The 8,579-nt window shown below is 36.4% G+C and overlaps 1 non-coding gene across 1 annotated transcript; it reads left to right on the forward strand.

The window, feature by feature from the left end:
• The first annotated feature begins 270 nt into the window (after positions 1-270).
• Positions 271-377, forward strand: LOC133828067 (small nucleolar RNA R71). The gene has a single exon (XR_009890712.1). It is a non-coding gene; the product is annotated as a small nucleolar RNA R71 (small nucleolar RNA).
• Positions 378-8,579: the final 8,202 nt, after the last annotated feature.

Raw genomic sequence — 8,579 nt, forward strand, 5'->3', positions numbered from 1 at the left:
ACCTCAAACTGCTTTTTCAAAGCTTCGAGTTGGGCCTTAATACTATCCTCTTCTCGAAGTTGATAGATCCCAGATGGTTTGTGTCGGTTGGTGCTGTCAGTAGCACTTGGACCAGTCTAGGTATGAGACTTTTTCGCAGTTTCTTCGAGATATTCAAGAGCATCGTCTGGCTCTTTTTCGAGGAATTCACCATTGCATAGCATTTCTACAAACTGGCACTCACAACTCGTGAGGCCTTCATAAAAGTAACTGACCAAACGCCAGTTCTCATAGCCATGGTGTGGGCACTGATTTAACAGATCTTTGAATCTTTCCCAGACTTGATAGAACGTTTCATTGTCCTTTTGGGAGAATTTGGAAATTTGTCGTTTTAGACTGTTGGTCTTATGGCTAGGGAAGTGTTTCAGAAAGAAAGATTTGGTCATCTCCTCCCATATTCCAATCGACCTAGGTCTCAAAGAATACAACCAACTTTTGGCTTTGTCCTTCAAGGAGAAAGGGAAGAACTTCAGTCGTACAGCATCGACATTTTCGGCTCGGTTATAGAACGTGGCTACCACCTCCTCGAATTCTCTAATATGCATGTATGGGCTTTCGTTTTCCATTCCATGAAATGTAGGCGAGAGTTGAATCATGCCAGGTTTAAAGTCTAATGCGGGCATATTAGGAGGGAAGATAATGCATGAAGGTGTGGAAGTGCGAGGAGGATGGAGGTAGTCATTGAGAGTTCTTGGTAGGATTTCATCATTGCAAGCCATTACGAATGGGTTATTATCAGCGAAAGTTTATGGAGAAGGAGGAATGGTGGAAGGAGTTCCGGTAGGAGTGGTAGATGAATTGGAAGAAGTGTCACTAGAAGTTTCGTGATGATTCATCCACCCTCGGAAATCAGAATTAGATTTATTTTATGTCTTTTTTTTATTTTTTTTATTTTATTTTTGTTAAACTTGTTCCCAGGTAGATTTGGAGGTTTTCGGGTGATCTCCAACACCTTACTAGAACTCCCCGAGGTTACTGACTAAGTATGGTGGATCACAAGTCAACCTTTTCGACCAAACAACCTTTAAGCATAGTGAAATTGCTTATTTTGACAGAACAAGCTTGGTTTTCTTATAGTAATAAGTTCAAAAATGTAATAGTGCAGAGGTAGATGCTCGAAACGTTCCCAGGCCGATTGGGAAGGTTGCCAAGGTACTGCTTTAGGCCCACACTTGCCTAGACAGAACTCCCCGAGGTTCCCAGGTAAGTGTGGAGGGGAACGCTATCACAAACCTTATTTAACAACCAATCTTTCTAGATAGAACATTATTGGTTTCTACCATTTGTAATATTACACAATTGTTCCCAATACTAAGCGTTTTATAATCAAAATTTTATGAACAATTTTATGCAATTTTTTTTTTTTTTTTTTTTTTTTGAAAAACCTAAATTCTAAGGAAAACTAAGACAAAGGAAAAGAAAAACCTAAACTAAGCAACAAAATTATAAAAAACACAAAAATAAAATAAAGAAAAGAAAATTAAAGTGAAAATAAAATAACAAGGTTAATTTTTTTTTCTACAAATATTTATTTAACTAAAAAAAGGAAAAAAAAAAGAAAGATTAATAAAACTATAGTTAAAGTGTAAAATATTTATTTAACTAAAAAAAAGAAAAGATAACTTATATAAGTTTATATATATAGCTATATAATGTTTTTTTTTGTATCCGAAAACTAGAAAAAAAATTGAGAAATAAATATATATGTTTTTTTTTTATATGTATACTTATATATGTGTAGTTTTGTTTTTATTTTTGTCTTACCAAAAAAAGGAAAGGAAGAAAGAAAAAGAAATATATATATAAATAACCTTCTTTTTTTTGTTTCTTTTTATGATTTTCTTTTAATAGTAATACTTATTTTAACTAAAAATTAGTAAATAAAAATAAAAACTATACTACCGCAATATTTACACCAACAAAAATATAAATAAGGTTACTAACACTTTTGGTAGAAATTTCACTAAACTTTTGAAAACTACCTCCCCGGCAACGGCGCCAAAATTTGTTTAACGCCCAAAATTTGACAACCACCAAGCGGTGCTTGTAGTATACTCGGGCGGTCGATCCACAAGGAGGTAACCTAAAATCAAAAGATTAGTAGAAAATAACACAAAAAGTTAGTAACAAGAAATAAATAAAATTGTAAATGGAAAGAGGTTTGAGATTTTGGTATTGTATTTTTTTGATGAAATGATAAAGTGAGATAAATGTAAGATGTAATCAAGAGTTTGAGAAATGGAAAGGTTTCAAGAATCATCCATATGCTTGCTTAGTTACTTAGTTACTTGATTTACAAAAATACACAAGTAAATAGTTCACATCCCAACATTTACTTGGAAAATCTAACATTAAAGTCCATATTCTTTTCTAACAAAAGTCCATTTGAGTTATAAAGTTCTTTACTTTAAAAGCACAAAGCTAATCTTATGAAAAATCTAAAAATGACAAAATACCCAAGGGCAATAATGCAATAGAAGATTAGACATAAAATTATGTATCAATATTACTTTTACTAATTAGAAGCACATAGAAAGAGCATGACTAATCCTATATACTATTAGCGTAAGTAAATAAAGATAACAAAATAAAGATAGAGATGAAAGAACATAAATAACTCAAATATATTACATTAAGAACATAGTAAATCAAAGTAGCAAAATAACATCACTTGCATATGGAATAATCCCTAACCTTCCTAGGAAGATTAGGCCATTATGCTCATGATTCTCACAAAATTCTAAGAAGAAAATATGAGAAGAAAGTGAGTGGAAATTTTGCTATAGTTTCTCTACTCTAAAAATTACATACAAAATGTGAAATAAGAGTCCCTATTTATAGATGGAGAAAATGACTAAATAGAAATTAAACAACAATTTGGGGTTTACAAAATAAATCTGAAATATTAACAATAAAATATGATTTTGAAAAATCAAATCTTATTATTAATATTAACTTAGCTATTTTGGTGTATAGTCAAAATTCTCTTTTTCAAAAACACCAAAAAAGATAAGCTTTAAAGCTCAAAATGGTAATTTTGTAAGGCCCAACACCCACAAAATATGGGTTGAAGGTGGCTGATGGTACAAGAGGGTTTTGACCCACTCCCAGCCAATGGGAAGGTGCCACGTGGCACTAGGATGAAGAGAAGGCTAGCTGAAGCTTGAGTGAGGCGTTGGGCTGGAGGAGACTTTGCTGGGCCTGAAGCTGCGTTTGGGCTGGCCGAAGAGAAATGTTGGCATGCATTTGGGCTGTTGAAGGCTTGGCTGAAGCTTGGTTGATGTGTGTTGAAGGAAAGAGAAGTTGTTGGAGATGGGCCTTCGGCTGAGACACGTTGGAGTGTTAAGTTGATGGAGTGAAGTTGCTGAAGAGATTGAAGGGCAGCTGACAGGTGGTGCGTGAGAAGCCGCCAGGTGGCTGGCAGGCAGACGCATGGTGAGCCTTGAGCGCGCCAAGTGGCGCTAGGAGAGGGAAAAGGCTGAGCTTGGGCCAACGGGCCTGGGCTTCTTCAGAATGGGCTATTTTCTTTTAAGAAAAATGCCACTTTCTATTCTTTTTTTTTTTCAGATTTAATTATTTTATTTTCTCTTCATTTCAAAGTGTCAAAATACAACTTTAATTCCTAAAAAATTGAAATAAATTAAATCATAATCAAATATTTTCATTTATAAAATAAGTCGTATTAATTCCATGAAAATATTAATTAAAACTTAATTTATTTTGACAATTAAAATCAATAAATGTGTATTTTTCACCACTAATCACAACCCCCAACTAGCTTATTGCTAGTCCCTAGCAATTCAAGCGAAAAAAATAAAATTATCAAGTTGAATAATCAAGTTAAACCAAGAGAAATCATCTAAGAATTTTCAAATTATCAGCAAGAAGTCATAAATTACTATCTAAGCTACTATAGTTGCGATTTCAGAGTTATGAGTGTGTGCACCAAACTATATTCTTTTTATCACAAGTCATAACACAAATAGTATCGAAAAATCTCAAAAGTATAAAGATCTCAACTCCAAATTCCTCACGGGCATTGAAAGTATTGTATGGGAATGATTACACTCTAGGAGTTGGAAATATATTTTCTTGTTATTTTTTGCAAGTTCTCAAAGATCGATAACCTAAGATCACAATCATAGAATATTAAGGGGGAAAAAGTGATATAGAATCATACCATAAGCTCGAAAAAATATAACATCGATAAAATAAACTTTAATAGTAATGTATGGATTGTTAACCTAACTTGAAGAAAACAATAAGTGTATGGATCATTAACCAAACACAAACTAAACAAGTCTGGAACAAACTAGCAAGACCTAATTAACACAATCAAAAGTTGGAATTCTAGATAAACCAACAAAAATCATAAGTTGAGACTAGGGCTGGAAATTTTTGCAGATGGATTTCGACCTTGCAACCTTGAGATCATACTCGAAGATGAGGGAAAGTAACTGGAAAAATAAAATATAACTAGACTAACAAGGTTACACGCCATTGAGTATTTTTTAAAAATACATGGTAAAAGTAAAGTTCGACCTTGGCAATGACGAAGTTGAATATGGGTATTTCGAGTAAACCATGCATGAATGCATCGAAATTCAAAATTAAACCTAATGTGTATTTGTATAAATAAACAAACATAGCATTTTATATGCAGTGTAAATATTTCGAGCAAGAAATATAAGCGTGTGTAAAAGCAAAAATCATTCAAGGTAGACAATGTGCATAAATATTTCGAGCAAAGAATATCAGCATAAAAACTAAAAACTACCATTAAAACATAAACCATCCATGAGTTGTAATTGTTTTTGCCTCTGAGGCATAAAGAAAAGAAATTATATACAAAAAAGTATAATTACAATGAGAAGAAAAAAAATGGGTCGCAGCCACAATCCCGAAAGCCTCCACCACCTCTTCAGCATCGAGCCTGGCTTCTTCCTCCTCGAGTTGAGCCTGCCACTTGGCAATAAATATGGTCTCCTGGTCAGTAAGGAAGCTGGTATCGAGGTCAGGATTGTTAGCCAAAATCCGATACATCGCCATGTCTTCGGCGCAGTCATTTTTGGTCTTAAACTCCTCAAGAAGATGAGCCTTCTCACTCTCGATGAACTCGAAGGTCATCTTCTTTTCTTCTTCCAGCTTGATGTTGAGCTCTCGAATCCTCTTGATCTCTGAGTCCCTGGTCTAGAATTCCTTCAAGGTCGCTTCCAGCTTGGACTCAAGCTCTGGGATCCTCTTGATCTCTGCATCCCTCGCTTCAATTTCCAGCCGAGCCTTCTTAAGGTCGTCTTCGACCCTCAGTTGGGCATTTCGGGCCTCTTGGGAAAGCTCCTTGCTCGCTGTGACCTCACTATTCAGCACAAAATTATGCTAAACAAAGGATATGAATGCCTACGATAAAAAAAATCAATGTCAAAAGCACAAATCAAAGTTAGCACAAAGCAGGGAACTTGATGGAAAGTGACTAACCGAGGAAAACATCTCACCACTCTTATCGAAGAGAGTGTTGGCATCCTAACAAGAGGTTAGAAATTCCCACTGGGGAGCCTTGAGGTTGCTGAAACCTTGACCAATGCAGGTCAAGGCATCATAACTGAGGTTGACCCCAGGGGTTCTGGCACCACTGTCGAACACAAACTCGGGCATATAAGTCGAGATTGATAGGAAGCGGTCTCGGATAGGAGCTTTGGCTCAATTTGGTTGAGTTGCAGGAGGGGAATGCACAACCTGAGGGGGTACTGAGAGCTTGGCAACCTAGCTCGGGTTTGATGGCTTCGAGGTTGGAGGGATCACCTTGGATTTCCTGGTTAGTTTGGAAAGGCGACCTCCCATCTGATACACCTGTTGGCGTTTTTTTTTCCCTCAAGGCAACATGCATGTTGAGGATGTTTTCTAGGTTCGAATCCATATCACCTGAGAAAAATAAAAGAAAGTATGTCAGTAATCGAACAAGGTTATCATAAGTAATTAAACTACAAATTAAAATAAACCTAACTGGTAGATTCGGTCAAGCTTGAGCTCGGAGACTGAGAAATTCCCCTGTCTTTTGATGACTATAAGGGGGTCACCTCTCTATAGATTGGGGATTGTAACGTCCCAAATTACCTAATAAGGCTTAGGGCCCTGACTAGGGGGCCATGATGGAAATATATGGAATTATATGCTTATATGATATATTTGTGTATGATTATGTGATTATGTGAGTTATATGATAATATAACTAGTTATGCATGTTTAGGAGTATTAAATATGCATGTGGGACCGTTTCTTATTAGAAGGGCATTTTTTCGTAATTTGGCCCGTTATGGGCATAATTGTATATACGTGCATATATATGATATATGTGAAAGACCACATTATTATGTGGGTTTATTTGGGTTATTCGGCACGAGACGATCCTAGGGAGCAAATTAGTGGGAATGTCACAATGAGATCCACTACCCGAATCGACGCGAGTTAGGGGGTATTTTAGGTATTTATCTCAGTATCAGGTTATCGGGTAGCATGAATGAATAATTGTTAATATATTTGGAGTTAGTGAGATTAGGAAGGAATACCGGGGATTTTGACCATTTCGCCCTCGGGGACGGTTTTGGTACCTCGAGCCTTAAGAATAGCTAAGTAACCTAAGCCTGAAGAAAGTAAGGAACAAGACACAAAAACTCAAAACACTCAGCCTTCTCTCTCACTCTCAACTGACCCTGTCTCTCTCTCTCCCCCTCATACTCTTCCATTTTCTAAGAGGATTTCTTAAGAATTGTTAGCTGAAGGCTTGGGAATTGAAGGCCTAAACTTAGGGGATTAGATTTGGTGAAACAAGAGAAATTAACTTCCAGTTGAGGTTATTGCTAGGGGGCTCAGAACTGGAATCGTGCTCGAGGGTCGTTCTTATATTACGCTATACTCAGACCTAAGGTAAGAAAACTACCCCAATACGAGATATATGTGATTAGGGCTTGGCCTGACTGTTAATCATAATTATGAATAGGGCTCAGGCCCATAAGAATGAACATGTTTAAGTTATCATTTCGCTTGTTGATTATACATACTTGAATATTCTGTACCTGATTAAGTGTTATATGACTGTTCGCACGGTTTGCGTAGCTAGGGCTTGGCCCCGTTAAGAAGCATGGTTATTACTATGTTTGTGATTATTTGATGATGTTATATGAGTAGTACATATGCATACTTTTGTTGTCTGAAGTATGCTTATCTATATATGTTGTTGTATCTGTATCTGAATACCTGGTTTAGGGCTTGATTTATTAGTCAAGGACGGAAATAACGCGTTGCACGTTGGTCGAAGGGCTTAGGCCCAAATCAGCAATGTACTACAACGTTGGCCTACCTAATGGTCGTTGGAAAACAAAAGTGTTTGGCTAGCTCTATGGTTAGTTATCCAGAGCTAAGGGTAAGGGCCCCAGGCGACTCTATGGTGAGATAGCTAGGCCATAGGGCCCCGGGGTTGACTCTATGGTCAATTATTCAGGGCAGCGGCCCTCGAATGGTCCAATGACCATCTATTTGTAATTGTATGCATACATGAGTAGGTTATTACTGTTGGGCATGCTAGATAAGTATTTGGAAATCTATATTTTTTGTTCATGCACATGTTTAAGTTTTCTTTCTGAGCCTTGGCTCACGGGTGCTATGTGGTGCAGGTAAGGGAAAAGGAAAGCTTGACCAGCCATGAGTTGGAGAGCTTTGGTGGCAACGTGTACATATGTGGCTGGTCGTCTACCACGACCAAGGATATCTCAGAGGAACAAGGGTTGTAGCCCAAATTTTGCTGCTTAGGTCGGCCGATTGTAAATTTTGATGTATATACACTCTTTTAAACATTTTTTTGTAATATTTTTGGGATCCCATGTATGTATAAAACTTTTTAAATAAAAGTCAACGATTCATTTGACCAAAATTTTTAACCCTAACCCTTGACGTTAATCTTAGTTACACATTTATAACCAAATGACTTGATTAACAAGTCTAACACAATTTAAAGTACACCGTATAACAATCCTGGATTAGGAGGACGTTACAACTTGGTATCAGAGCTGCCAAGGTTTAAGGGTTCCTGGAGATTGGTCGAGCATGTACTCTCACAACTAAAGACAAGCTCGATTCAAGGTTTGGTAACTATTTATGTGGTTATGTGCTTAACTGCTTAAATATGATATAAATGCCTTATCTGCATGCCTGTTTAGGAAGCATGAGATAATATGATAGGGCCTGGCCCTTGACTATTGCATTAATGATAAAGAACATGTTTATTAGCATTGTTATTGTTTATGAATGCAAAGGAACCACTTATTTGCGTTATTATTGCTCATAGGCCAGGAAATGCTTATTAGAACTGTTAACACCGGCAGGGATTAAAGAACATGCTTAGTAGCATTTTTATACATGTGTAAATATTTGAATATGTTTATGTGCATCGTTAATTGCTTATGAATGCCAGAAATGCTTATTAGCATTGTTTTTTGCTGATAAATATCAGGAAGTGCTTATTAGCATTGCATCTGTTTGTTTGTCTA

Source organism: Humulus lupulus, chromosome 3 (assembly GCF_963169125.1).
Source record: "Humulus lupulus chromosome 3, drHumLupu1.1, whole genome shotgun sequence".
NCBI lineage: Eukaryota > Viridiplantae > Streptophyta > Magnoliopsida > Rosales > Cannabaceae > Humulus > Humulus lupulus.